Here is an 18,343-nt window from a genome sequence, read left to right on the forward strand (position 1 = left end):
AAGGAGAAAATATTTTTGTAACTTCTTTGTATTGCTGTAAGTATATAAATTATAGAAGGACTTAGAAGAAAGGTAGAACCAAAATTCTCAAACTGAATCTACGTTTGCACAGACAAAACTGAAGAAATATGCAAGAGATTTTTTTAAACAATCAAACTAGAAGTAAATCTTGAGCTGAATTATTTTAGAAAAGTTCTTCAAATTGGCTCTTTTCCTTTATACAAATAAATAGACCTTCACATTGATGTTACAACATAATCCTGCCATGCAAAATAGCTGCCTATTTAACATGTAGTTAGAATATATACTTGCAAAAAACAGTATACTAGAGCTAAATAAATATTTCCTGATTTTTAATAGATTATGATATAAAATATACATCACTATATTATTGAAGTGTTCAATACTTTAGAAATATACACAGCAAATAATATTCAATTAACCCCTGGTGAAAAATATCTCATATAGAAATATTCTTCCAATCACAAGAAACCAACAAACCAGAAATCCAAGCTTTCTAAAACTGTAATAATCAGAAGGAAATATATTATAACACCCTATACTACTACATAGCTAGGATGTTAATAAATTAGATAAAATTAAGAGAAGATCTACTAAGATCTTCAAGTCAATAATAAAAATTACTCCATAAAAATTTTGTTTCCCAAAAAAATGAGTACTTTGAATTTGGACAAATGGAGACCAAAAAGTTAATTTTAATAATTAATGATTTTTAAAAGTGTGATCAAAATCTGTAAAATCTTAAAGGGAATAGGTAGGGTAATTGTTAACTTTTTCACCAAATTCTGATGTACTCCAGCCTCAGTAAATTCTGCTCCACCAACCTCCACCCCAAGACTGAAAGAAAAAGCTTTTAAAAAATTGTTATCAAGTGTCATATTGATGAACCCATTTCCACCAAAATTTGATCTAAAATTTGATCAACATGAATCTAAAGGCTAAATCTTCATGGATGTTAAGCAGAATGAAGAGTGTCTGGAGCAAAAATCTTACCTTCCTACTGAAAAAAAACAAAATCCTCTCAACAAAGTGTCTTTGGTGACAAATATCTCTCTCCTTTCAACAATATCCTTTCTCCTTCTCTAAGTCAGCCTTTATCAAAGATGAAATCAAAATATATCACTAGTCACTGAATAACTTTATCCAGGACTGTTAAGTAGGTTCATAATTTAGAAAATATCATTTAAAATAAACATTTCAAACAGAAGTATTTAAAGGTTAGGGAGCATTTACAAAGAGCTGAAGTTTGATTATAAAAGATCTTACAAACCCAGAGTTTCATTTCCTTATCCAAAACATCTAGACTCAAAATAATTTCTGCACAACATTTATATATTATAAATTATTCTAAATCAGTATTTTAAAATATCTTTTATCTTGGGCTCAAAATATTTTTATATAAATCTATCTCTTTTTTAGTGTGCTAAAAGAGAAATCTGATTTTGTTTACTTGAATTCTCTTAGAGTCTGTCTTTGAAGAAGGGTATCCCTACGCAAAATATATTTTTTTCCCTCATCAAATGTAAGCTAAGTAGGCAAAGTATTATAATATTCACTTCCTGTTTATATATACACAGTTTTTTCTAATCAATCACTGGCAGCAGGGTGTAGGTACAATACATTACAGATCATTTTTGTTTCCACATGATCCTCTTAACAAATGGAGCTCCTATTATTTAAAAGTCCCTTATTAATCCATACTCTTTTATCTGAGCTAATGTGTCTCTAGAACAAATAAATTCAACTTTGGTTTGAAGAGTTAAGTCCAGATTTTTGCTGCTGTTTCTAAAAACTAAACAACTAAAGATTACTGTCATTTTCACTCACAACTCTTCAACCATGGAATTTCTGTACCAATCATGAAAAGGCTGAACTCTTTTTTTTAAGATAATATTTACTAATGGTAATCTCTAGAAAAAGATAGCAATTCACAAATTCTACTTCTTGGGACTCCTCTGACAATGAATAGAGCTAGTGTTTCTTCCATCTATTATCCTCTCATTACTACTTTAACCATTAGTGAATCCACTCTAAAAATTGTGCTTTTTAATTTAATTAGAATTTAAAACTTCTTTCTTTCCTCCATTTATTTATTTTTTTCTCTTTCCTATATCTTTTTTTCTTCACTGTTCCCTCATTGATCTTCTTTGCAATATGACATATTGGTAAGAAGTGATCGAGGCAAATTGCAGTAGTCCACAGACTTTGGTTTATGGAGGAGTTAATCATCACCTTTTTCCTCTCTCTTCTTCTCTGAAATTCACCTACATAAACACACGCAAACAATATATCAGTCAGGTTCCACAGATGACACATTCAAAGAGTATAGATAGTCTTCAAAGGGACTGTTTGCCAGAGTGTAGGCAAGGTTAAGGGAACCCAGGGACCAGCAACAGAAGAAAGGCATTATCCGCAGAGTCTTGAAGGGGCAAAAGGAGAATTCGGGTTATTTGAACTTGGTGAGATCTATCACCATAGGCATGGAGCTTAACAAGAGCGGTGTCCATAGGTAAAGGAAGAGAGGCCCAGACAAACAGGGACTCTGCAAGAAGAGAATGGGGTGGGGAGAACATCAATACTTCAACCTCGTTCTCACCCACTCTTCCGTCTCCTGCCAGTAGGTGACCACTGGTTGAACCAAATAAAAGCTAAAGGACAAAGGAGGTCAGGCAATGTGGTGCTTAGAGTTCAGTCTACAAGGATTGCAGGTCCAACAGAGAAGAGTAGAGAATCACGAGGGGGAGGGGAAGGGCCAAATGGAGAAATACTAATGTTCACAGACACACATAAACTCACACATCCCTTCCTAGTCACACAGTTCATACATTCAATTCATAAATTACCACAGATTGGTGGATGCACTGAAATGGCTGGGTATTTTAGAAAGAGAAAGGAAAGAATGTCCCAGTTGTAGTTTCAATAGCATGCTTTCATGAAATTCCATTTCCATTGTTCATAATCCAGAGATGTGACATACCTTCCTTATTGCACACAGAGATTACCTGCTTTTTGAAAAGATTTCCTTTGCTTAGCAGTGTTCTGTTTTGTTTTTTCTTAGACAAAGTGTATTAATTTTACAACTTAACTGAGGTATGATTGAACTACAGTGAAGTGCACATATGTAAATTGTACAGTTCTGTCAGTTTGACAAATGTATACACCCATGAAGCTATCACCATAATCAAGTTCACAATTATTTCTCTCTCTCTAAATTTTCTTCCATCTCTTTTGTAATCCAGCTTTCCCTCTACCCAGATCCAATTAGCAGTTTTTAACAAATGATTCCATATTGATGCATCTCAACGTCCAGGAAAATGTCAAAACTTTACCAGTTATTCTTTATATCATTCATATCACGTCATTGCTGTGTTAATAACCATGGTTTATTGACTCTCTTCTTCCCTAACAACATATTTGTAAATTTGTATGTGTTAACTGATACAGTATTTAAAACAGCCTCCTGAGAGAGAGAGAGAGTAAGAATTTTTAGGACACTTTTTTTAGGAAAAGAATTTTTAGGAAAGAATTAACATTCAGAGGTTAAGTAACTCTTTCAATGTCACTCTGCTAGTAATGGTGCAGCAGGGGATTCAAACTCCCATCTTTCCAATACCAAAGCCTGTTAGTTTCTTACTATATTATACTGCCGCTCCTTGGATGCCAAGTTATCTTCTCAGTTTATGTCTTGAGTTCAGAGACCTTCCACCTAAGCAACATTCAAAGCACTCTCTTAATATTGAAGCTCTTGTTCAGAGCAATCTCGATTTATACATTTTTAAATGTATATACCAACTTGCACAGAAAGTCATTCATTCTAAACCCCTCATTAGTATATTAGCATAACAATATTTAAATTATTTTTACTAAAGCTATAATTTATACAAGTCAGTTCACATTATTAATGTTATGTATTTTATCATATTGTTGAAAGTCCTATTAATAGTTATGATAATCATCTACTGATATTAATGACAAATGACAAATGGTATCTATGATGGAGAGAAGAAAGTAATATGATGGTAAGAAAGACCAGCTGGAAGTTTACTTCAAAGGCCTGGGTAGGAGAGATACTGGTAATAGCAATAGAAAGGAAAGAATGGAGATGAACAGGGTTGAGGGTCCCAGTGCTAAATGAAAATGTGGGGTCACGTGTCCAAAAAAGCAGGGAAAATGTGTCATTAAAGGTACTGAAACATAAACCTTTTTCTTTCTTCCATAGTTTCTCTCCTGGTCTGTCATGGTGGTTTTATTTGCTATGTGCCATCACTTCACATGCATTTAACCCTCCAATAACTCCACAAATTAGGTAAACTATTATTATTCCAAGTTTATATCTGGCATCCTTTGCCTTTTGCAAAAGAAAACTGACTGAAGCTTTCATCTGATGCAGAAGTCAATACTGTTTGCAGCAACCGCTTCCAGTAGCCATATGGAAACTCTTGCCTTTTTTCAGGAAAATTCTCTTTTAAAATATATTTCCTTTATTTAGTACTGCTATCTTAGTATTGCTATCTTTAGAAGGATAGATATATTCAAAGAAGGATAGATAGGTAAGGCAGGGCTTGCATACATATGGGTTTTAAATACAAACTTGGTACATTTTACTTTTCTTACAAAGTACTTCTTAAATAATAAGTGAGAATTCCACAAGTGTGTCTCATGAGCAAAATGAATTAGAAGAAATCCACACTTCACAGTTGAAGAAATCAGCTTATTTAACTGCACACTCCAGTGAAGCTGATTTGAGTGGGGAGTTGTTTTGAAGTTCATGGAAATATTCAGGGCAACATGCCAAGTATAAAGTCTGTCCTCAGTTTAGTCATTGCAGTCTAGACAATCAAACTGAAAATACTGGTAATTAATTATTTATTTATAGGGTACTATTAAGTTTTCTATATCTATGTTTACAAATCTTGAGCCCAATTTCCCAAACCATTGGTAAAGAGTCAGTTTGGGTTTTTTTATGGCATGTGGATTTGGGCAGCCGGGGGTTTGGGATAAAAGTGTTTCCCTCTCATGCAGTGATTTTCTAAAACTTCTTCAATGAATACAGTACAAATGATTGAGCAGGGAGAGGTTCATAGCAACAACTGTAATGTTTCTGCCCAGATGTTTTCCCAGTTACACAGCTCTAAGATCACTTCCAATCAACATCAGTTGCAGCCTAAGCCGTTCTAAAAGCTACATAAAACCAAAAGGATATAGACAGAATGCTGGAAGACTTATCATCACCTTTAGTTTATATTTTTATTTTTCTAATAATAATGGTGATGATGATGATAAAAGTGATCATTTACTTAGCACCTATTAGGTGCTGGAGACCAAGCTAGGTGTTTTATTGTCTCATTTAATCTTAAATAACATAACATAACAATCTTAAAATATGTTATCATTCTGCAATGAAGATAGGGACACTGAGGCTTAGAAAGATTAAGTAAAATTTCCCAAAGTTACAAAATGGAAGAGAAAGAAGGAAGAGAGTCTCCAAAGTAAATCTTTGCAAACTGGGAGCCATATTGACAAATTCTGGTCCCCTCTTTCTAGCTGCTGGAATTTTATACTGGCTGATCCCTTGGCCTAAAATATTCTCCAGCAAGCTTTTCCCACAGATACATCTTTCTCATTATTGGGGAATGTCTTTTCAGAGAGAGTTTTTTCTTGGCCTATGGTGTCCTCTCCTATTGTACCTCATCACCTTACTTATTGCCCACAATGTACTTATCAGTGTCTGTGAGTATCTTTAGCTTTTTTACTTGTTAAATGTCTATATCTCCCTCTTGAATGAAAGCTCCATGAAGATTGGGACCTCACCTTTCTTTTTCTCTATTGTATGTCCAAAACTGAGCATACTTCTTGATACATATGAAAAGTGTCTAAGAGTAAGGATGGCCCTTAAGGCCAAGACAATGAGACCCTGTATCCAGGATATCACACTCATGGGGTACTCAAACACAAGTTCAAACACACAAAGTAAAGAGGATGGCTGAACAAAAAGCTAGGTTTTCTTGAGCTACCTGACTGATGAGCTTGATATTTACGGAAGTCAGTCTCCTCTTTGTGGGACTATCCAACCACGAAACATGAGATGAGCAGCCCTTGAAGTTTCATACCACAAGGAAGACTTGTTCATTGCATGAGCACATAGCCCCCAAAATCTGACCCCAGTGTCAGGATGCATAACAGTTGACCAGCCGAGTAGGTAGGGAGCAGAAATTCTCTTGCTCTCTTAGGCTCACTCCTGTCCACGTGTGGTCTTCCAATTATAAACCTCACATACTCATAAAACTTGTTTGAGCCATAACCCCTGTGGTTCAATTCAGGATCAATATTCCATTTAAAGAAGTACAGTCCAAAGATGCAAATAATAACATTACTAATATCAATAATTAATAAAGCAGAATTTCAGTCTCCCTCGTGTCTCTCCAAAGGCATTAAAGGAACACAGGTCATATCACTCACTAATCCTTTTTCTTCCAACATTTTTCACCCTCCCCACACACTCTCCAGAGACTCCTGTTTGTCAATTCCTCTCTCTCCCAAACACTTCCCTACTCTGTCTTCTACCTAGACTGCCTATGTAGTGTTTACAAATATCTTCTCCCTATCCTGTTACTGACAATTTCAGGGTCAGCAAAGCTAATAAACTATGATGGGTACAACATCAACAAATTTTAGCCTATCACACTCACAAAGGTACAATTTTCCCTCCAAGAACAATAGTGGGAAGATCTGTTTATAGATAGCTATTATTCATACAGGTATTCTATCATCTTTTTTTGTGACTCTCTTTCTAAATCCATTAGGAAATAATATTTTCTCTGGGAAATAAAATATATTTAACTTCCATATGTTGATAGCTTTGACAAGTGTAAATTATTAAATATTTGTAAATTATTAATTATTTAAATAATGGTCAGTGTCAGGAAAATAGTATTTTTTTCTACAAAAGGAACTTTATTATCCCCCAAGTATCAGCAGTTCTGTATGTTACCGTGAAAGTTCTTGAGGTATGTGTCATACTTGGAAAACCATCATTGGTACAAGCAAAGAAGAATCATATGCCTGTAAGTAACACTAGTAAGTTATTTCAACGTTCTGATCCCAAAGTTATAGTCTCTCCCTAAAGCAAAAGGAATAGTTTTAAAAATGATTTGTATTCATCATACCTTCCTTTCAAAAATAAAACTCTTTCAAGCCAAAATATTTCCCTGAGGTGAGTTTTTGTCAGAGTATAGCCACACCATGTTTTTCATTTGAAGAATTCTTTCAATGGCTCGAATATCATGTTCTCTCCTACAGGATAGTCTAATGAATAATTACTCAAACTACTGTTCTTGGCAAAATCAGAACTGTATTATGCATAGATGAGTTACATACTCAAATCACCAGATGAATAAAAACACCCGGGAGGATTTTTTTAAATTAATGCAATCTAAAATAATTGGTGAAAATAAAGGAATTAAAAGCTGTGGAAATTGTTATGTATTAGGTTGTCCTTAGACTCCTGGCACCATTTCTGCCCACCTGCCCCACGCTCTCCTTGGTGTTGCAAAGCTAGAAGCCTGGAAGCTACATTTCTCAAAATTCCTGTGAGCAGGATTGCAAGCTAGAGAGTGCCAGCCAGGAGCACTTGCATAAAATTTGAGAGGCAAAAGAAAAGCAGAAACCATGTTATTGTTTATCCACTGGAGGCAGACAAAGCCACAGAGCTTCAGTAGATGGGATACTTTACATCTGCCTTTGGGTATTTTCCTGGGAATCACCGAGTCAGCTCTGGAAGCAGCTGTGAACATAACCTGTAGTTTCCTGTAATTCCAGAGATTTTCTGAAAACTACAACACCTGAGAGTAAATGGTCCTGTTCTGACTTTCACTCTTCCAGCTCTGCTAATGGTTTTGTAAGCATCTAATTACCTTCATTATCTAGTCTAATCTATTAAATTAAATGTCTAATTTAATTCAATTCATCATCTGATTTATAGAATCCTTTTCTGATTGAAATATCTTGAGTGGTTTTTGTTTTCATGACCAAACTTTGGACAACGTATGCTCTACTTTTCTGAGATGACATATGGCTTGTTAGCAGATTTTATAAGTTCAAAAAAAATTAATGGAAATGTGTCCTTAGCCTTATATCATTCATATCACATTTGATTATGTCACAAAGCTTTGGTACTGAGCTTGTGGGTGGTGTTATGTGTTCTTCTGCTGCTTCGATTGAAGTACCACTTAAATACATATGTATGGACACTTGCTATGTTTGTTGGGCTCTTCTTTTCCTGCCAAATAACAGAAAAATGAGAAAATGCTGAGGCCCTTGCCCTCCAGATGCACAAAACCTAGTAGGGGAAGTAATAGTAGTATTCATTAAAAATATTGATCAAAACAAGACAGAACATTCAGAAAATGTCAAGGAAAAGACATAGAATGTCTTTTTACTCATCCATACCATTTCATCCCATCCCATCTTATCAGCAAATTAACTAGATGGCAGTCTCGAAGGTAAGCCTTTAATGGCATAACAGATTTTCTAAAGGCAAAGAGGAACAAGACAAAGCACAAGGAACAGAGTAAGAAAGTGGACTGGGAAAAAGGTCACAGGGAGAGATACTGTGGGCAGAGACACATTTCCTAATCGATAATCTTGCTTGGAGGAAACGTCAGATGTAGGGATTGAAATGCTTATCCCTGAAGTCTAAGAAAGCTTAAAGATTACAAAACATCAGAAATGGCATTAAACAGGTTCCCTGGAAGCCTGGATTTTGATCTCATTTCTGCCACTAAATCTGACTTTTTATCTCTTCAACTCATTATCACTAAAATTATGGCCTGGACTGGATTATTCCTAGAGTCAATTCCAGCTCTCACATTTAAGCATTGGAACAACAGTTTATCCAGGGTGTGTGGGATCTTCCAGTACTTTCCAGGTAGTCACAGAATTCCCCTGGGCACCAGGCAGTATTCCATTCACTCTATGTGGATATTTTAAAAATAGATATGTCAAATTTCAAAATTCAGATATTCAATATTTGAAGCATTATGTGCAATCATAAGGAATAAGAGAATAAATTATTTTTGTGCATTTAAGGCCAAAGCATCCTGATCCATTCCATTTGACTCAGGAGAAAAACTCCCTCACTGCCACTCACTACCTTTTAAATGTACAGAAAGCAAGAAAGACATATTCCATAGCTCTCCCAGAGCTCCACCATGGGGAAAAAGATTAACTATTCCCTTTATAAGAAATGTGAACATACCTTATCTTTAAATACAGCCATCTAAATTTAGAGACTTTTTCTCATGAATATTAAATTAATCAGTAATAGTAGTAATCATTCTCACTTTATAATTAAAGTAGATGAGTCATTTTTAATTTAGGATTGGGTTTTCTTCCTCTCTGTTAGGCAATCACAGCAATTCTTGATGAATGTGAGCTTTATCTGGTAAGAAATGTCTACCAAAATAAAAAGTCACTCTGCTTTGGAAAAAAAAAAAAATTAGTGGATTAAATCATGTGAAATCTTTTGGCTATAATTAAGATGATGTATAATTTTTAAAAATTTCCTACTATGGATATACAAGCCAAAATATGTAACATTAGTATACACACCTGCAAGAATTCAATTCAGTGCAAAATAGAAGTGTGAAATTGCCTTGCATTCATGAAGGAACCCCATTCTTTAACCCAAGTCCACTTTCACTTTAACTACTTTTCCCACTCACTCCAAAGCCTGTTCTTGGGCACTATTCCTGCAAATTAAACATTTTAATGAAGATACACAGTTTTTATATGACTTCACCCTGACATGCAAGAAGAAGAAAAGACTTACATTAATTTCTCTTTTCCTTAAAAAGTAGTTGTGTTAGTTCTCTTTTCCTTAAAAAGTAGTAGTAAAAGCATTAGTAATACTTTTTTTCTGTGCTTGGAACACTTTGTTCCCAACCAATTGTTCTAAACCAAGGTAATGCCCTCTAGGGTAGACTGTACTTTATACGTGGAAGCAGGTGATTGGTAGAGGTAATATCAGCCCTTCCTACTCCTTGATTCTGTGTCTGTTGACTGGGCATCATGTGGATACTTCTTCCAGCATAATCCGAGTGTGAAGAGCATCCTTTAATATAAAGTCCCATCATAAAGTCTTCTACTCAGCCCTTGTCACACCCTATTGTACCTGTTGAATACCTGGCATTTCCACAAGGTCGTACATTCCTTGAGGATAGACACCATGCCTAACACATGTTCTTCTCCTAAGCACTTGTATAACTCTTTGCATATAGTAGTGTTCCAGAATGAATAACTCTTCATCAACATAAAGATTGCCTAAAACTTGGCTCAAAATAAACCACCCCATCTGTCACTTCTTTTTCTCTGCTTCCCTGAATTTCTCAGACATTGAAGCATTTGTCAAGTTTTCTAGGCACATAACGTGAATTATTTTTGTTAACCATCTCCCTGTCATTCACAGCTATTGGATGGCATGGAATATTTATGTTGGAAGGATCAGGGAGACATATGTGAAAAGGTAAATTGGGGTTAATACAAGTTAAAAATAGCAATAAAGCCAAATACTGCCTTCTCTTTTTATAGTAATTTCCTTGAAATATGTTGTGGGGTTTGGTGGGAGGTTTTTTTCAATTATTTTACCAATTTATTTGGTATCATAAATATACTCTGAATGAGAAGTAAAGTGACATCATATAAAGGTCATGGATTTCAGAATCCAAAATGCCTTGGATCAACTCAAACTCAACCTCTTTCATCCATCCATTAAATACACCTCTTCTGAGTATCTGCTCAGAGGTTGGCCCCGGGCTAATCATCAGGAAAACATTGATCATTAGCACATGATTCCTGTTCTCAAAAAGTTTGAAATACAGAAGTAGTGAAAGAGGCATAAAAATGTAAATGCAATACATTTGTGGAAACATAGAGGAAGTGAGCTTAAACGTGTGGGGATCCAATGTTACTATATATGGAATGTGCTTTGTAAACTAAAAGCCCTGTATAAGGATGAGTCATTTTATTTCTGTCCTTAGTTTAATGACATAGAACATGGTTGAAAGTAGGAGCGGACAGAAGAATCAAGAGATAGTGCAAATATCTTCCTTTGAAGAAGAGATTAGTTGCATCCAACTAATTTTAAACTGTATATGAAAAGCTCTTCCACTTCTTTGTATTGAAAATCTGCCAGTGCTTACTTACCAAGGAAATCTCCAACTACTTTATTCTAAAAACTGTAAGAGTACTAAAAAAGTTATAAATATTAAATAAGTATAAATTATTGAATAACTGGTTTGACTTACCCATTTTAATGACCCAAATGAAACATTTTAAGACAGTAATTGACACTAATGTCTTCATTCATTTTCTAAGCATTAAATATCTTGTGCAAGGAAACAAATTATAAAACCCATATCAAATAAAATATTCTTCCTGAGAAAACGTGTGTAGAGCAATTAGGAGTCAGGTCAGAAAACCAGAAGCCAGTCTAAAGTAGTTCATGCAGAAATAAATTTAATAAAATGAGGTTTACAAAACCATTAGAGGGTTGGGGCAGTGCAGGTCAGGAAAAGCCTCTGCTGATTTTCAGGAGGTGAGGAAGTGCAGACTTACCACCACTAGTGAGCTCAACTGCCCACAACCTCAAAGTGGGTGATTCACAGGAGGATGCTGGAAAGCGGCTGGCAGGGTTTCACATATGCCCCTCTGCTGAAGCCCATGAACTTGCCTGCAGGAGCATTAATGGCTTCTGCTGCTCTTCCACCTTCCAAATCTTGCACAAGATCCTCTCATCAGTGGAATCTAATCCCTGTTGGCATAAATTTGGAAAAATATTACCAAGAATTCAGGAGAAAGCGTAGGAGGGGAAAAATGGTGTTGAGTTTCCATCAGACCATCTGGCACACATTTCTTAAATGTCAACATTCTTGCTTATTAAGAATAATTTTTCCAAGTTCATATTTTTAGAAATTTATAAAACTAGCCCTTATCCTGTTTCTCATTCTGTGCCACCGTATGAAGCTTATCCACATGAGAGTTACTCCCTTCTTTTCTCTCACTCTGGACTTACTGGAAAAAAAGAATAATCAAGATAAAAATGAATATTCTTTTCTAATGAATACACCAGAAAGGAAACAATATTTAACTTCTCTAACAATTAATAAATGCTCAGTAAATTTTCCCTCTCCCATAATTTTATCCAGAAACTCCTAATAAAACTTTCAATAATATTAAAGTTCATTTAAGTAAACAATTTGTTATCATGTTTAGAGCAGTAGTAAATTTTAAAATTTAATAGCATACTATAGTGTATAGTAATTTTTAACATCCTTCAATAAGCATTAAAAAAATAAAAATACAATGTGAGATTAAACGTGGATGAGTGTCAGCTTCTGAAGCCACATTATCTAGATTCAGACCAGTTCTGATGCTACTAGTTGTGTGAGTTTGGCAAGTTACATGGCCTCCCCCTGCCTCAGTTTTCTCATCTGCAAATAGAGAGAGAATGAAATGAGTTAATATACTTAGAGTTTTTAGAATAATGTCTGGCTCATAGAAAGTATTTGATCAATGTTTCCTGTGTGATTCATAGAAGTAAATTTGCCAAGTCTTTCCTAGGATCCTTTCATTTAACAAGTGTATATTGAGCATCTTTGTTATGCCAGACACTTCTACACCTGGTGGTAAATGGTATTGAAGTCAAAGACTCTGCCATTCTAGCAGAAAAAGTAGAAAACAAATGAACAATAATGTGATGTCAAGAGTGGTAAGCACTAGGAGGAAAAAATAAAACAGTAAGGGTAAGAAGGGGATAAAAAGTGATGGAGGCTGATATTTCAACTAGGATCATCAGGAAGGCTGTTCAGAGAGGGTGACATTTGACCAGAGATTTAATGAAGTGAGGAATTAGGCCATTCCAATATCTAGGTGAAGAATGTTCCAGAGCTATGAAGCAATAGCAAGTACAAAGGCACTAAAGCAGGACTGTGTCTGGCATGCTCAAGAATCAACGGATTGGCCAGTGTGGCTTGAGTGGAGTGAGCACAAGGGAAAGACACAGAAGATGAGGCTGGAGACACAATCTGGCAGGGCCAGGTCTGGGATGAGGCTAGTGAGGTATCAGGTGCAGGAACCTAACACTGAGTGACTCCTTAAATTATACTCCCTTTGAAGTTTAAGCTCAAAGCCCTTACCGGACCTACAATTTACTGCTTGATCTGGCTACTTCTCCAAATATATCTCCTACTGCTCTCCTTCACTCACTCTATTCCAGTAAACCTGGCCTCTTTCAGCACCTTCAAACACACCAAGCACACTCTTACCCACACTTGCTATTCCTCCTACTTGTCGAGAGCTGCAGACTTCATCAATTCACTCAGGTATCAATTCAAATGTTACCTTCAGAGGAGTCTTCTGCTATGCCATCTAAACTAGCAGCCTCCTACTCTACCCTCATCCCCATCCTCTGATCTGCTCTATTTCTCTCCATGACAGTTACCACTATTGGATATTACATTGTATTTTTAATTTATTGTCTGACTTCCCCAGCAATTCCCCACATTAACTACTTAAATGTTGACGTTTGGTCTATTTTGTTCCCTGCAATATCCCCAGTGTCCAGTGACTCCCTGGCACTCAGCAAATACACAATATTTGTTCAATGAATGAATGTGAAAGAGAAGATAAGTGACTATTTTGAAGCATAAAAAACTAAACAAACTGGCTAGAGTCACAGGAAGACATATTTGTTAGGATTAAGAGACATAGCCATGATTTGTTGAGGTACCCAATCTATTCAATTGACAACAGATTATAGGTTTCAAGTAAGAATTAATCTCAGACTTTCAGGATAAGTATAGAAAATGTCACTCTACAAAGCTAAAGTCAATAATGAACAAATACTGGACACATATCTACACACTAGACTATACATAGACATATGTTAGACATATATAGAAGCAAGGCATGGCCCCACCTCACCCATACCCAGTCCCTAAAATGGCTTGTGCAGGCCTTGCTGTTTGTACTGGAAAACAAATAACATACTGGAGAGGCCAATCTTTGCAGTTGAAAGTTCTAGATTTGAATTTGAACTCTGCCATTTCCTACTTGTGTGGTCTGCTGGGAGAACCTCCCTTCCTTCCTCTTTTCCTTTCTGTTCCTTCCCTTCCCTCATTTGACTATATTTATGGAATGATTTCTTTGAACCAGGAGTTTGCCTGGGAGCAGGAGGAGAGTGCATAGAGTGGGGACAGGAAGGTCACGAAGCAGAGGGTTTGAAAGGAAAGGCAGTCCAGGCTGAGAGAGGATAAGCAATATCAGGAAGGTGAGAAAGAGTGGACCCTGTGAGAAGAAGTATAACTACCAGATCTCTATATCTATCCAGACAGCTAGTAGTTCAGGAGAATATGTTCAAATCCAAGAGGAGAGTATGAAAAGTGTGAAAAGAATGAGAACAGTTAAGGTGAAGGAATAGCAAGGGACACAAATAAGCAGCACTCAGAGAGGTCTGAGGACAAGTAGGAGATCCTGGCCTAAAGAAGTAAGCAATTAGAGGGAAAAAACATAAAGAGTGCAAATATACCCAGTAATGATTAGACTGAAAAATACACACCAGACAAGGCAACTAAGAACTGCAGGAGAATAAAGGAAGGAGAAATCAGATCACACTAGGTGAGGAGGGAGAAAGACACAAGATTTCCCTGAGCAACAGTTAGTCATCTATTAAATGCTGGAAAAGAATACTTACCAAATAGGGACGCTGTGGCACCTAAAGTTGAAATAAAGATGATAGATGATAGAGAGAGAGATGATAGATAGATTAATAGATAGATAGATGATAGATAGATAGATAGATAGATAGATAGATAGATAGATAGATAGATAGATAGATAGATAGGTAGATAGATAGATATGATGGAAGGAAGGAAGGGAGGGAGGAAGGAAGGAACAAATGAAGGGAGGGAAGAAGAAACTTTGCAGAGATGTACAGACTTGGCACAGATACCTAATACATGGAAATGATGACAAAAGTATTATCCCTTCTATAGAGAGTGAAATCCCCTTAAGTATGCCATTGTTCTGACTCTATGCTCACAAAGTAATTTATTTTAAGCCTCAGTTTATTTACACATCTGTCTGAACAATGTCCCTCTTCATTCATTTGTGTATTTATTGCCTTTCTCAATCCTATTTCCCTAACTTCGCATAAGTATCCAATCTAATATGTTTAATTAATGCATACCTTTTTATTTGTATGTGTAAAATATAAAATGTCCCATCTTTTTTCTCTGACAATTAGTTTTCCTATTCCTAGATCTCTATTCTTCCACATAAATTTTAGAATTAGTTTATCATGTTCCTCAAAAAAAAAACTAGATGAATTTTTATTATGATTGTATTGAATTTATACTTTAATGAGAAAATACATGCATTTTTAATGTTAAGCCACCCCATTAAGGATATGGAAATCTTTCTTTTTATTCTGATCTTTTTCGCATACTTTAAAAGAATACTTAAGTTTCCTTCTTAGATGTCTTTTGTATTCTTTGATATATTTATTTCTATAAGCTTCATGAATTTTGTTGCTATTGTGAATATTTTATCTCTGATTGTATTTTCTAGATACAGTGTAGAGGAATGTCACTGATTATTAAATATTGATTTTTGTGTCTGACAATGTTGCTGAAATTTTATATTCATTCTAAATTCATCTTTTGATTCTGTTGGATTTTTTATTCTATTCAGACATACTGAATTAGTGTTCTCAAAAAATTCATATTCACTTAGAACGTCAGAATATGACCTCATTTAGAAATAAGGTTGGTGCATATGTAATTAGTTGAGATGAGGTCATACTGAATTAAAGAGTGCCCAAAATCCAATGATTGTTGTCCTTCTATAAAAGCCACGTGAAGACACACAGATGAAGAAAAGGCCATGTGATGATGGAGGCAGATTTTGGAGCAATGCAGCCATAAGCCCAGGGATGTCAAGGCAACCAACAGAAGCTAGGAGAGGGGCATGGAACAGATTCTCCATTAAAATGTCCAGAGAGAATCAACCCTGCTGATTTTGGACCTTGATTTTGGACTTCTGGCCTATTGAACTGTGAAAGAATAAGTTTTTGTTGCTTTAAGCCAACCAGCTTGTGTTGATTTGTTATGCCAGCTCCAGGAAAATAATACAATAAATAATCATATATCTGTAAATAATGACATGAATTTCTCTCCTACCAATGCTTACGACTCATCTCTTTTTTTTTTTTCTTTATTCATGGTATTGGTCCGAACATCAAATATTGTGTAAAACAGTGACAGTGAGAGTAGAAATTCTCATCTTATTCCTGATCTTCAAAGACTATGTTTATTTTTTCCATCAAGTGTGCTTGCAATAAGAATTTATATATAACCTCTCCAAATTAAGGACTTTCTCTTCTATTCCTTGTTTCTTAAGAGTATTATAATATATAGAATTTATCAAATGTATCTTTCTGCAATTTTAAGATAACTATGATTTTTTACCTTTGGTCAATTAATGGATAAATTAAATTCTTAGGTGTTTTAATATATTCAGACATCCATGCATTTCTAGATAAAATCTGTTTCATAATGTATTATTTTTATACACTTTTGAGTTGAGTTGGCTAATGCTTTTTTATTAAGGAATTTCACATCTGTGTTGGTAAGTAAAGTGGGCATCTTTTCTTGTGCTATCATTCCCAGTTTTAGAATCAAGCTTAAGCTAACTATATAAAATAGGCTTGGCATCTTTTTCTACTTTTTATATTTTGGAAAAACTTTTATAAGTTTTGAATTAACAGCTTCTTGAAAGTTTGGTAGAATTTTGGCCCAGGTTTCAGAAAGAGGAGTCTTTGATTACCATTTCAATTTATTTACATGTTTATTAGTCTATTCGATTTTCCATTTCTTCCAATTTTGTGTCCTTTTATATTTTTTCAAGTATGTATATATTTCACATTGAATTTTAAATTAGCTATAGTTGTTTTAATTTTCTTTTAGTTTCAATCTCTGTGTTATTCTAACTTTTCCCTTTTTCGTTCTGTATTTTGTCTATCTGCATGTCATTTTCTTTTTCTTTTTTTTCTTTATCAATCTTGCTAGAGATCTCCATATCTTATTAATCATTTCAAAGATCCATTTTGAACTCTTCTTTATTGTTTTTGCTGGTGTTATTTTTGTACTGTATTTCACGGATGTCTGCCCCTTATTATTTCTTTCCTTCTTGCTTATTTGGGTTTGCTCTATTGCTCTATTTCTAACTTCATGAGCTGAATGCTTAGCTGGTTTGTTTTCAATCTTTCTCATTTTCTGATAAAATTTTTAAAGCTATAAATCACCCACTCCCTAGAGCTGCTTTAACTATTTCACATAGGGGGAAGAATGGTATAATGTGACTCCATGTGGAGCTCGCCTCTGGTTAGAGAATGTGCCAGTCAGGGGTTGAAAGTGCAGGATACCTCCAGACAGCTCATCATTAACAGTCAGATATCATTAATGTAAGGTATGGAAAAACATGAAGTAGAGAATGGAAAAGCATGAACTGCTTAGGTTAACCCATCCATGTTGGTGGCTAAGTGGGGAGAGAAGCAAGCTGGAGGCAAGATAGATGCTGACTTTGAGATATTATTAGAATTTTGGTCAGTAGGGCCACTAGCTTTTATAGGATAGTTCTTCTTACAATAGGCTCAATAAAATATTTCACTGGTTTACCTACTTTCTTTTCCTTCCGTTCTTACCAAGTATCTTCTGATCCCCAGTGAGATTCGGTGAGCCCTTACTATATGCCAGGCGCCATGCTAAGAACTGGAGAAATAATAGTGTAAAGGATCAGCAGAGTTCTTGCTCTCTAAGTGTTAAATCTATAATATCTCAGGAAGAGCACCAGCTATCTTTTCTTAAATATCTTATTTCTAAGAAAACATTTGAATTCTTGTTAATTTTCCTGTATTCAACAAATATATTCTTTGTTCATATGATAAGCCCCATAATGTTTTGAAGCTACATTGATTCTGTCTCTCATAACCACAGTGAATAGACAGATGTTTTATTGGGGTGAGAAATGGTAATCTTCTGACTTGGGCAGTAAGTAAAGGAGGGTTCTGGTCCCTCCAATAGAAAATATATAGAAGGAGTAATTTGGGGAAAGAAAACTAGTTCAACTTTTTATGATCGAGTTTGTGTTTTCTTTATGAAATCCAAATAGAAATATGTAAGAGTAGGTCAGTAGATATATAGGTCTAGACCTCAAGAAAAAACTTAAGCTGGGGAAAAAGGTTTTGGAGTCGCATTTTAATGAATGT

The sequence above is a fragment of the Balaenoptera musculus genome, chromosome 17 (genome assembly GCF_009873245.2).
Source record: "Balaenoptera musculus isolate JJ_BM4_2016_0621 chromosome 17, mBalMus1.pri.v3, whole genome shotgun sequence".
Taxonomy (NCBI): Eukaryota; Metazoa; Chordata; class Mammalia; order Artiodactyla; family Balaenopteridae; genus Balaenoptera; species Balaenoptera musculus.